Source organism: Aegilops tauschii, chromosome 3 (genome assembly GCF_002575655.3).
Source record: "Aegilops tauschii subsp. strangulata cultivar AL8/78 chromosome 3, Aet v6.0, whole genome shotgun sequence".
Lineage (NCBI taxonomy): Eukaryota > Viridiplantae > Streptophyta > Magnoliopsida > Poales > Poaceae > Aegilops > Aegilops tauschii.
The window spans coordinates 584,772,043-584,784,185 of NC_053037.3; positions in this window are offsets into that span (position 1 = coordinate 584,772,043).

The window sequence follows — 12,143 nt, forward strand, 5'->3', positions numbered from 1 at the left end:
CTCTTGCTTTCGAGCATCATGAATGTGTTTTCGGCCTACACTACGGTTGGCATGTTTGCAATGTTGTCCAAGACAACTTGGAACTGATCCACACATTGCCCACGAATGTCAAGGGGAAGCCAATGTAGGTGCATATGTAAAAGCCGCAATGTGGTGGTAGAGGACATTGGATACCAATCGGGTATGCTCCGGTGAACATCTAACCAAAAATTTGTCTTCTTGTTGAGATTGAAGGGAAGGCCATAAGCCATAGAAAGTTCTCCAAGATTGCCACAGAAGATTTGAAAACGAGTTCAAATGGCTTCAAGAAGATCATACTATTCTCTGAAAAGGCAAAGACGATGAGGCGGCCCAGCGGGAGTTAGTGGCTGTTGAAAGGACCACCTATCTACAAGGAGGAACCACCCCAACCAATGGTTGAGTCTGATATTGTTTTTCTTAGAATCACGGGAGGAGGGGGGCACTTTGACTATGCGCATCTTTTATAGGTTGTTGGATTAGATGCTTGAAAATTGTATGTGAGTGTTGGTTTACTTCTAAAAAGATATTTTAACTTGGAATTAAGATATATTTTGTGATAATATCATCTTTTATAGGGGGGCATTTTGAAGACCACGTGGTTGTACGAAATATCAGCTTTTCAATAATCGGAGCTAATTAAAACGCACACCAACCTTTCGTAAAAACCACTCTTATAAAGCCTACTGCTTACGTGGTTGCCTCATATATACCCTTGCCAGTAGTCTTCTTACTTACCATAGCTTTTATTTTGCATCGATACCGTGGCTGTCTGTTTGAGTGAGGATTAGGGGGGAAAACACACCACACTCTGATTAGCCTCATGGGCAGGGATTATATACAGTTTACAGCCCCGCCTGGAGATCATGGGGGAGTTCCACGACCTGGGATCGTGCGCCACTACGACAGAGGGCAGGCAGCACGATCCAACCTCAACTACCTAGCGTATGTGCTACGTACAGGAGTGGATATGAGCACATGCGATAATGAGTGCAAGTATAGTCTAACACACCCCGCAGTCGTGACGTCGTCACCGGCGACGCAAAGACTGGACCTGAACTCAGAGAAAACGTCCGAGGGCAAGCCTTTGGTCATGATGTCGGCGAACTGCTGCCGAGTGGGGATGTGAAGGATGCGGAATTGGCCCAACGCCACGCGCTCGCGAACGAAGTGGATGTCAAGCTCCACGTGCTTCGTCCGGCGGTGGTGCACCGGGTTGGCGGAGAGATAGACGGCGGACACGTTGTCGCAGAACACCAGCGTGGCCTTGTGCACTGGAGCCAGGAGCTCGCCGAGGAGTTGACGGAGCCAGACGCACTCGGCGATGGCGTTGGCGACGCCGCGGTATTCGGCCTCCGGACTGGAGCGGGACACCGTCGCCTGGCGCTTGGAGGGCCAGGAGACGAGCGCGTCGCCGAGGTAGACGACGAAGCCGGACGTGGAACGGTGTGTGTCGGGGCAGCCCGCCCAGTCAGCATCGGTAAAGGCACGTACATCGAGTGTGGCCGAGGCGCGGAGATGGAGACCGAGGGACGCCGTGCCACGCACGTACCGCAGGACACGCTTGACCAAAGCGAGGTGGCACTCGTGCGGGTCATGCATGTGCAAGCAGACCTGTTGGACGGCGTAGGCGAGCTCGGGGCGGGTGATGGAAAGGTACTGCAGGCCTCGTGCGATGCTTCGGTAGGCGGACGGGTCGTCCACACGAGGGCCATCAGCCGCGGGCAGCTTGGCCTTGGTGTCAATGGGCGTCGGGGAAGGACGGCAGGCTTCCATGCCGGCGCGATCGACAAGCTCTTCCGCTTACTGTTTTTGGCACAGGAAGAAGCCGGCCGCCGTGCGTGTCACGCGAATGTCGAGGATGACGTGGAGATCGCCGAGGTCCTTCATCGCAAATTCACCAGTGAGCTGGGCGACGACGCGCTCGACAACAGCCGCAGACGAGGCGGTGAGCACGATGTCATCCACGTAGAGGAGGAGGAACGCCGTGTCCACGCCGCGATGGTAGACGAACAACGACGAGTCGGAGCGGGTGGCCACGAAGCCCACAGTGGCGAGGAAGCCGGCAAAGCGGAGGAACCAGGCACGTGGGGCCTGTTTCAGCCCGTACAGCGACTTGGAGAGCCTGCGAACATGGTGAGGGCGCTCGGGGTCGACGAAGCCGACAGGTTGAAGGCAGTAGACCTCCTCGGCGAGTGTGCCATGGAGGAAGGCGTTGGAGACGTCAAGTTGGTGCACCGGCCAGCCACGAGATGCAGCGAGGGTCAGCACCATGCGAATCGTTGCTGGCTTGACGACCGGAGAGAACGTCTCACCGTAGTCGATGCCGGCGCGCTGGCGAAAGCCGCGCACGACCCACGTGGCCTTGTACCGCTCCAGCCTGCCGTTGGCGTTCATCTTGTGCTTGAAGAGCCACTTGCGGGTGATGAGGTTGGCACCAGGAGGCCGAGGCACCAGCGTCCATGTTCGGTTGCGAACAAGTGCGTCGTGCTCAGCCCGCATGGCGGCGAGCCAGTTCGGATCTCGCACCGCCACACGAACTGAGCTGGTCACCGGCGAGATCTCCGTTGTGGTGGCAGCAGCGGCGTCTTAGTACTTCGGGTTAGGCCGAAATATCCCACGCTGGGCGCGGGTGACCGCGCGCGTCGGTGGTGGCGGTGGGGGCGCGACGACCGGCGGACAGGAGACGTCCGTGCTCGATGAAGAGGTGCCTGACGAAGAGGTGCCCGTAGTGGAGCCGTCGTTGGCCGACCCAGGGCCCATATGTGAAGCTGAGGACGGCGCGCTGGGCGGGGAGCCACTGGAGTGGACCGCCGAGCCCCCGGTGGGTGAGCCTGAACGCTGCACGGGCATGTCCGCCGTGTCCGAAGCAACGGGCAGCGCGCGAACGCAGGGAGGAGTTGGCACCTGCACAACAGTGGGTGAAAGACGAGCCGCGGGCGGAGGTGCTGACGCGGCTTTCGGCGGCGAGGTGAAAGGGAACACGTCCTCGTGGAAAATCACATGCCGGGAAGTGAAAACACGGCGAGAGGCGGGATCGAAACACCGGTAGCCGCGGTGGTCTGGGGGGGTACCCAAGGAAGATGCACGCAGTGGATCGGCGGTCAAGTTTGTGGCGCGAGGTCGAGGTGAGGTTGGGGAAGCAGAGGCAACCAAAGACGCAAAGGAGTGAATAGTCGGGTGGCACGCCTAAAAGCATCTCGTGTGGTGACCGCGGCGCAGTGGAGTGACATGGCCGGCGGTTGAGCAAGTATGTGGAAGTGCTGAGAGCTTCGGCCCAGAAGCGCGCGGCATGGAAGCGTGAAAGAGGAGTGCGCGGACGCCGTCGTTGAGAGTTCGGAGGGTATGCTCAGCCTTGCCATTTTGCTGGCTAGTGTAGGGGCACGGGAGGCGGAAGTGGGTGCCGTGACGAGCAAGTAGAGCACGGACGGTGTGGTTATAGAACTCGCGCCCATTGTCTGTTTGGAGCGCAAGGATGGGGAGCTGAAACTGAGTTTGAACGTACGCGAAGAACTCTGTCAGGATGGAGAAAATTTCAGATTTGTGTTTCACAGGAAAAGTCCATGCATAGTGTGTATAGTCATCGAGCACAACCAAGTAAAACTGATATCCGGAAATGCTTACAACTGGCGACGTCCATACATCAAGGTGCAATGTTTGAAAGGGAAACAAAATGAAACTAGAAGATGACTGAAATGGTAGTCGTGTGTGTTTGCCTAAACGACAGGCAGAGCACACATGCGGGTGTGACTTGCTGAATTCAGGTGACGGGTGTAGTGGGATCTGTCGTAGCGAAGACGCGCCGGCGTGACCAAGTCTCTGGTGCCACAGGTCGGTGGCGGCTACGCCGGCGAACGGAGACGACGAGAGTGGTGACGGGCGGCCCACGGGGTACAGATCACCACCGGAATCACATCGGAGGATCGCCACCCTGGTTCGAAGGTCCTTGACAGAGAAACCGCACGCGTCAAATTCAACAGTTACTGGGTTATCTCGACAGAGTTGACGAACAGAAAGGAGATTCTTAATGATGGAAGGACAGACGATGACATTGCGGAGCTGGATCGGCGAGGTGCCGCCGATCAGAGAGCCGGTACCCATGTGTGTAATGGGTAGGCATTCACCGCTATCAACAACGACGTGAGAAGCGGATCGAGAGGGGTGGACAGAGAGGAGGTTACCAGGGGACGAAGACATGTGCGCGGCTGCCCCGGAGTCGAGGTACCACTCCTGGGAGGTGCCAGAAGAGGATGGCCCGGCGGTGGCGCTGTGGAGAGCAGCCTGAAGGGACGCCATGTCCCACGCTGGTGACGGAGACGACGACGGCCCGGCCCCTGGGGTGTTGTAGTGGGGCGGTGGCGCGTAGCCAGGTGGGTAGGCACCAGGCGAACCGTAGACGGGCAGTGGGAGCACCGTTTGCACGGGCGCGGCGTACATAGCCTTCTGGGGCGGAGTACCAGGCCGCGGGCCCAGAACGCCGGCACCAGGCGTGCGCCAGGCCATGGGCCACGCCTGGACGAGGCCTGTCCAGGAATTGGCGCCTGGTGCAGGGGCGGGAACGGCCGGAGGGCGAGGTAAGGGCGACGGCGAGGGAGCGATGTGGGCGCCCTGACCTCCATTGCCACGGCCGCGGCGGCGCCCGCGCCCGCGCCCTTGTTGGTTGGTGTTGCTGGGAGCAGGAGTGGGCGGTGTCGATGGAGAGCCGCGGCCAGCGACCAGGGCATGAGTGGACTGCAGCCGAGCAGACTATTCGGCGCGGTGTTCCTCCAGAAGGAGGAAGGAGCGCACCTGAAGGAAGGAGGGGAGGGGCACCTGCGACGTCACATGGGGAATGACGGAGTGGTACTGACGGTTGTGGCCGCGCAGGAGGTGGAAAACCTGGCGCGTGTCAGTGACCGGCTGGCCCAGGTCCCGGAGTTGGCCGGTGAAGTTCTTGAGTTTGGTGCAGTACTGCATGACCGACATGTCTCCCTGGACGGCGGCGTGGTACTCGGCGTCGACGTAGACGGCGCGGGCGAGGTGGTTGTCGCGGAACAGGCCGTCGATGGCGGTCCACACGGCGATCGCCGTGTCCTCGGGGTGCATGACGGCATCGAGGAGCTCCGACGCGATGGTGGTGTAGAGCCAGTGCACGACGACATGGTCGGCCATGAGCCACTCGGGGTGGTCGAGACGGGGGAGCGCCTCGGGATCGACATGGTCGCGAAGCCCAAACATCCCGATGACGGTGTCGAAGTGGCGGCGGCATCGGGTGTAGTTGCCGGCGAGGAGGTCCAGCGTGACTGGAACATGGCGGCGGATGTCGACGGTTTGCAGCACCGACGAGGGGATGGAGGGAGGTGGGGGCGCCACGGCCACCATGGCCGACGCAGGCAGAGCAGCAGGTGGGACTGGGGCGGTTGCCACGGCGAGGGCTGGTGCAGATGACGGGGGAGCAGCAGGGACTGCAGGAGCAGGTGGTGCAGGAGCAGGAGGGGCTGCAGGTGGAGCGGCGGCGAGGGGGACAGCAGGCGGAGCGTCGCCGTCGTCGTGCTCCATGGGAGCAGAAGCGGGATCAGAAATATCTGATACCATGTTTGAGTGAGGATTAGGGGGGGAAACACACCACACTCTGATTACCCTCATGGGCAGGGATTATATACAGTTTACAGCCCCGCCTGGAGATCATGGGGGAGTTCCACGTCCTGGGATCGTGCGCCACTACGACAGAGGGCAGGCAGCACGATCCAACCTCAACTACCTAGCGTATGTGCTACGTACAGGAGTGGATATGAGCACATGCGATAATGAGTGCAAGTATAGTCTAACACTGTCTTTACCAAGCCTACCGAAGGTAGTCAATATACCTAAAAGTAGTAGAACTGTAGAACTAATTTGGTTTACAATAAATGTGCATTGGGAATGAGAGTTGTTCAGATAATTGGAAAGATAGCCATCGATAAGGCCTTCCTCCCAGTTGCCTCGCTTGCTACAGTATTAGTGAGCGGGGAAGTAGAAGTGTAAACAAAGACACACTTCATGGAGGCTTGCCTTCCCGGAGAGTTACCTCTTTTACAGTCCTAATATATGCTGGGGGCAGGAAAAACAGAATAACATGGTGTTTTTACGTTAATTCACTTAAATCTTATGTTTAATTACCACGGCAGTATCAATGCTAATTATATCCTAGAACACAAAACAATCTTCAGAGATACTTAGAATATTAAGGCACATGCTTTCACTTATATGTTAGCCGATAGATTGCACCTCAAGAGCGTACTTGGTGGTGGCATGGAGTGGCTTGCGAGCTATCTTGTGGACATGATGAGTTGCTCATGGGCTTGGCTTGGTGTTTGGACTGAGATAAGCATTATCCTTTCAGTAAACAAACAAGGTACACTAAAATGGTTAACAAAGTACGTGGATTAGTGAGAACTAACTAATGGTTGAACGGTTAGGAGGGTGATGGAACCCCAAGCCCAACAGGGATAAAAGCTCAGGTTTGACACTTTAATGTCTCATTAATGCAGATTATTCTTTCAATGGAAGGTGATGTTTTCCGGGGATAGCAAGACCCTTACTTTGTCAATGTTAAACTAGAAATAAATGTGTCGGCCCTCGTGTCACCCCCGCGGGCCATATTAAGGCGATTAGGAAGTAGTGTATACATTTATGAATTGGCATATTTATTGTATGGCCATATATTTCACATTTTAAGGTTGTAGTAAGTGTCTAAAATATTTCCTTTTCATATGGATCAGAGCTATTATCACGGCCACCAACCTATTGGTATCGCCACGTTTATAAAACCCAGAGGATGGATGAGCCTCCTTTCCTTGCATGTGGTCTTCTTGTGTACCCTCATATCTACCTTAGCCTCTTTTACCTGGACTACCAAAGGAGATGAATACCAGACACCCACACTAGCACTACTAATTTGGTACTCCCTCCGTTCCTAAATATAAGTCTTTAGAGACTCCAATATGAAGTACATACGGAGCAAAATGAGTGAATGTACACTCTAAAATATGTTTATATGCATCCATATGTAGTTCATATTGAAATCTTTAAAAAGACATATATTTAGAAATGAAGGGGTATATCACATAGGTGTGTGTTGGGAATGAGAGGTTTCCGGAAAGGCATTCTTGGCCAAGGCTTTCGTTCCAGTTGTCTGACTTGCTACAGTATTACTCTGTTACTAAGAATAGCTGTTTGGACTGACACTCTCCGTGGAGGATTTCATTCTGGTTTACCCATGTCTTGTAGAGCTACAGTATCCATGACAATTCTGGTTGGCAAAGGAGAGTGGTCGTTTACAGCGCGGACGATGGTCTGAATCCTGCCTGGAAAAAACCAGTGTGTAGAGAGGCAACCTGAAGGAAATTGTACATCTCTCAGCTTTCGCAGTGGGATCTGTCTTCTTTTTTTATATATGGGGCATGGCGGTGCAAGATGGATCTTGTAGCCTTGTAGACGACCGCGCCATGTGTGGCCATAGAAGCGCACGCCAAATCAGGCGGAGCTCGACGTGGCCCGGAGAGGCACGCTAGTAAAAAGGGCCTATTGTCCCGGTTCGTAAAGGCCATTTGTCCCAGTTTTTGAATCGGGACTAAAGGGTCGTTACTAATGCCTTTGGCCTTTAGTCCCGGTTTTTACACAAACCGGGACAGATGGGTCTCCACATGGGCGGTGCAGCCAGCCCAGGCAGGAGGGCCTTTAGTCCCGGTTGATGGCATCAACCGGGACCAATAGGCATTCACGCGTCAGCTTTTTAGGGGTTAGGGTTTTTGTTTTTTTTTTCTGAAAGGGGGATTTGGGGGTTTTGTATGGTTAATTAAGGTGTTTCATATATTGTGTTAGGTAGCTAATTAATTAATAAAGAGAAGTGTCCTTTCTTATCTCCGTGCTTGGTCGACGGTACGTACTATACGTATAGAGAGGCCCTCGACACGCTAGCTAGTAAGAAAATGAAGGAAAACCATTAAGTACAGAAGTTTGTCATGCTTACCGAAAGAAGTGATATCGGCCTCTCCTTCTCCAAGAGATTGCGCGAACAACAAGTTTTCGTATATCTATCCGACGCTACTGGCTACATATATACAACATTAAGATCTCTTACAATATAATCTCCCCTAACTATATATGAAGTCAGCTTCAACATGGTATTCTCTGGCTTTATTGATGACGTGGTCAAGAAGAATCCCGCCAATTCCTCTTAAATTGCTTTAATGCGATCTTGTGGTAGGAGTTCATTCCGCATCTGCCACATCTAATTTGAAGAAGGGGGGTCAATACATTATATGAATGAAACTCAACAGAAATGATGGTGTAATAAAATGAAATTGTGAATATTATTGCTTACGCACCTCATATTGTCTTTTAGAGTAGCCCCGCTTATCTTTGCAAGTCGCGTTGTAGATGAACTCGCACACGTAGTATCCACAGTAATCATTCCCTTGTTCCTGCCACAAGCACTTTACGAGAAATAGAGGTCAATCAAACTGTGAAGCATTATAAATGGCATTGATGAAAGTAGCTAGAATCAACGGGAAATGCGCAGAACTAGGTAGCTAGTAATACTTACTTTCGGGTATTTATATCGCAGCTCCTTCGGCAGTCCCGGAGGTTCTGCGGTGAACTTTTTCCAAACCCTGCAAGACAAAGAAATAATTATTACTTGAGATATCAGAAAATGAACAAAAAGTTGCCGATATGGTGCGATAATGATCGATTGAACTTACTTGTTGAGAATTTTAGTCATGTCTGCATAGGTCTCGGGATCTTTTCGTCTCTAGTCTAAGACGGTTACTAGTCCCTGCTCAAGCTTAATCTCCAGGAGAATATAGTGGAAGCTGCGCACGCATGCATAACTCATCAATTACATTACTATAACCTCGCTCGAGTAATAAGGGAAACCGAATATGCACAAGACAGTAACACTCACTTGAAGTTGTAAGGAAAGAGTATTTTATTTTTGTTTTGATTTATTATCAATGATTTGAGCAAGTTGTCCTCAGCATCTTTGGCGCTCTTTTTAACCTGAAATTCATCTATGAGATTTGGGTTAATGAACCCAATATCATACATTTCTGCTTTTCTGCACTCGACGATCTTCAATCTGCATAATATAGTGAGGATAATTATAAATACATGCAATGAAAGAGCTGAGCTATATATAGAGACTTCATGACAGAAGTAGTACTTACAGACAGTAGCAAGTGACCGTTATTATCAAGGGCCTTCTGATTGAAAAACTGAAAGAACTCCTCAAATGGAACAGACAACACATCAATTCCAATGAGGTCGTGCTCCGCTTTAACTCTCAGATACAAAGTATTCGTCCCCCCAGACTCTCTGCAGGTTTTCATGTACCAATCATGGAATCTTCGCATCATCGTTGTTAGAGATTTTTCATCTTTGACAAGAAGCTTCCCGTAATGATATTTGTGTTCGTCCACCTCCAAGAAATCATAATGTACATCGTCCGGCAGGTAATCTCCAAGATTGCTATAACCGGGCACCATCCTCGGATCATTAGCGACGATATCGCTAGACACCTTGAGCGGGGGGCACGATTGGTCCGCTTGTTCGTCGAGCTGGGCAATTTTTTCCCAACTCGTCGTTCTGCTAACCTTCGTTCACTGATAGTACATCCCGACCGCTCCGCTTCCTTATATACCTTTTCAGTAATGCGCTCATAGGTGTTTTTCGGCGGAAACGGTGGTGGTTTCTTCAGGGCATCGATAGTGCGCTTTACTTTCACCGGATCTATCTTCTCCTCCGGAGGTGGATGTTTCTTTTCTTTCACCCCTTCAAAGAAATCATTCACTTCTTTTTCCACGATCTTCGCGGTTTCCTCCACGGTCCTCTGGTATGGTAACTTCTCTAGAGGCTTGAGAGATGGACCGAATCTGTATTTTCTCCCGCCTCTGGCTGTACTGCTAGACGCCGGAGCAGACGGAGCGGCTGCGGCTGTCTTGTTTCGTGCTTGCTTATGAGGCGGAGGAGAAGGACTACGACGCGCCGGAGCAGCCGTACCGGCGGCGGGTCTCTTCCGCCCTTGCTGGCGAGGCGGAGAAGGACGAGGCTGGTTGCTCGGGCGCGCCGGCGCAGTGGGAGAAGGAGGCTGAGTGCCCTAATCATTCGGCGGAGGAGGAGGCGGAGTGCCCTGACTCGCCGGAGGAGGAGGAGGAGGCGGAGGCGTCCAATTCGGAAGGTTGATGAGCTCCTTCCGCCATAGGCATGGAGTCTTCGGAGAAGAACCCAGCCGAGTCTCCCCTTCACTTGTAGGGTGGTCAAGCTCGAGGTCCTCAAATCCGTCTGTTATTTCATCCACCATCACCCTAGCATATCCTTCTGGAATCGGCCGGCAGTGATAGGTTGCTCCAGGTTCAGGAGGTGCAACAGAGCCAACAGCCGCCTTGACTTTCAATTTCATCCATTGCGTCATAAGATGGCAATGTTGAGACACCGTGATAGCATCCACGGGGTAGCTAGCAGGAGCCGTGAAGACAGGCTCCAGCTGAAGCAGCTCGGTGGAAGCCACGCTGCTTCTCCGCTGAGATGGCGGGGTAGCTTCGGCCGGTCGCTTGCTGCGATCTGCTTCTCGTTCCTCTATCGCTTGTACCCTTGCGTGCGGCGCCTGCTGTTGGGTCTGCTCCATTTTCTTCTTCCTCTCCTGGCATTTGTAACCGCCTGCGTCCGGAAACCCAACCTTCCACGGAACGGAGCCTGGCGTGCCTCGTGTCCGTCCAGGGTGCTCAGGATTCCCCAGGGCCATTGTGAGCTCGTCGTTCTCTCTGTCTGGAACGAATGTCCCTTGCTGCGCTGCATCGATATAGTGCTGAAGCTTCGTGACGGGTATTCTCAGTTGCTCGTTCGTCCAAACGCACTTCCCTGATACAGGGTCCAAGGTTCCGCCAACTCCGAAGAACCAAGTCCGGCAACGGTCTGGCCAGTTCAATGTCTCTGGTTCGACCCCTTTATCAACCAGGTCATTCTCAGCCTTGGCCCACAATGGCCGGGCTTTGAGGTAGCCACCTGACCCGGTGCGATGGTGAAGCTTCTTCTTCGCAGCATTTTTCTAGTTTGTCGCTGACATCTTCTTACTCTCGTCCGATGTCTTGTGGACCACAAATGCGGGCCAGTGATCTCTGATCTTCTCATACCGTCCGATGAATTCTGGTGTCTTTTCTTTGTCGACAAACGATGTTTTCAGCTTATTCTTCCACCTCCTGAATAGTTCTGCCATCTTCTTAAGAGCATGAGACTTGATCAATTGCTCCTCAACTGGCTTCTCCGGATCCTCCTCTGGCGGTAGGGTGAAATTTGCCTTCAGCGCGTTCCAAAGATCCTCTTTCTGCATATCGTCGACATAAGACACCTCAGGGTCTTCCTTCTTAGGCTTAAACCATTGGTGGATGCTGATCGGGATCTTGTCCCTAACAAGAACCCTGCACTGAGCAGCAAATGCTTACTTTGTCCGGATGGGTTCAATCGGCATGCCATCGCGCGCGATTGCTGTGATCTCAAACCTTTCATCCAAGCTCATATTTTTCTTCGGGCCTCGTCTCTTTACCGAAGTTGTGCTCGATCCGGAGGGATAGAAAAAAGAAGAAAGACGAAAGATGTATACATACGAAAACAATAAATGCATCAATTAGCTAGTCAGCACAGGCTTAACCAATATATATACCTGGGCGGACTCGGTTCGGTCACCGGAGCTGTCATCACGTCTCCTTCTTGTACCGGCATTGGGTCACCGGAGCCATCATAATCATAGCCTGGTTCTTCGCCCTGTCCTTCCAGACCATCGGTGTCGTTGAGAAACGACAAGACGGCATAACTTCCTTGTGCGATTATGTCCCCCGACACCGCTTCTGTTGCTTCGTCTCGGGGGTGCTCCATATTTTCTGCAAATATTTACAACATGGTTATTATTATTCAAACATGACAGATGGATATATTAGTGGCAAACGTAGAACTAGCTAGCTTGTCGGGTAAGGGCTTGGGGTGGCCTCGACGACAACGCTCTTTTAACTTGGTAAATTTGGGTGGCCTCGAGAGAGTTTGTCGGGTAGGGGCGCGGCGGGAGGGGGTAGGAGACCGACATCGTTTTTTCTAGGGTTTGGGTGTCCTCGAGA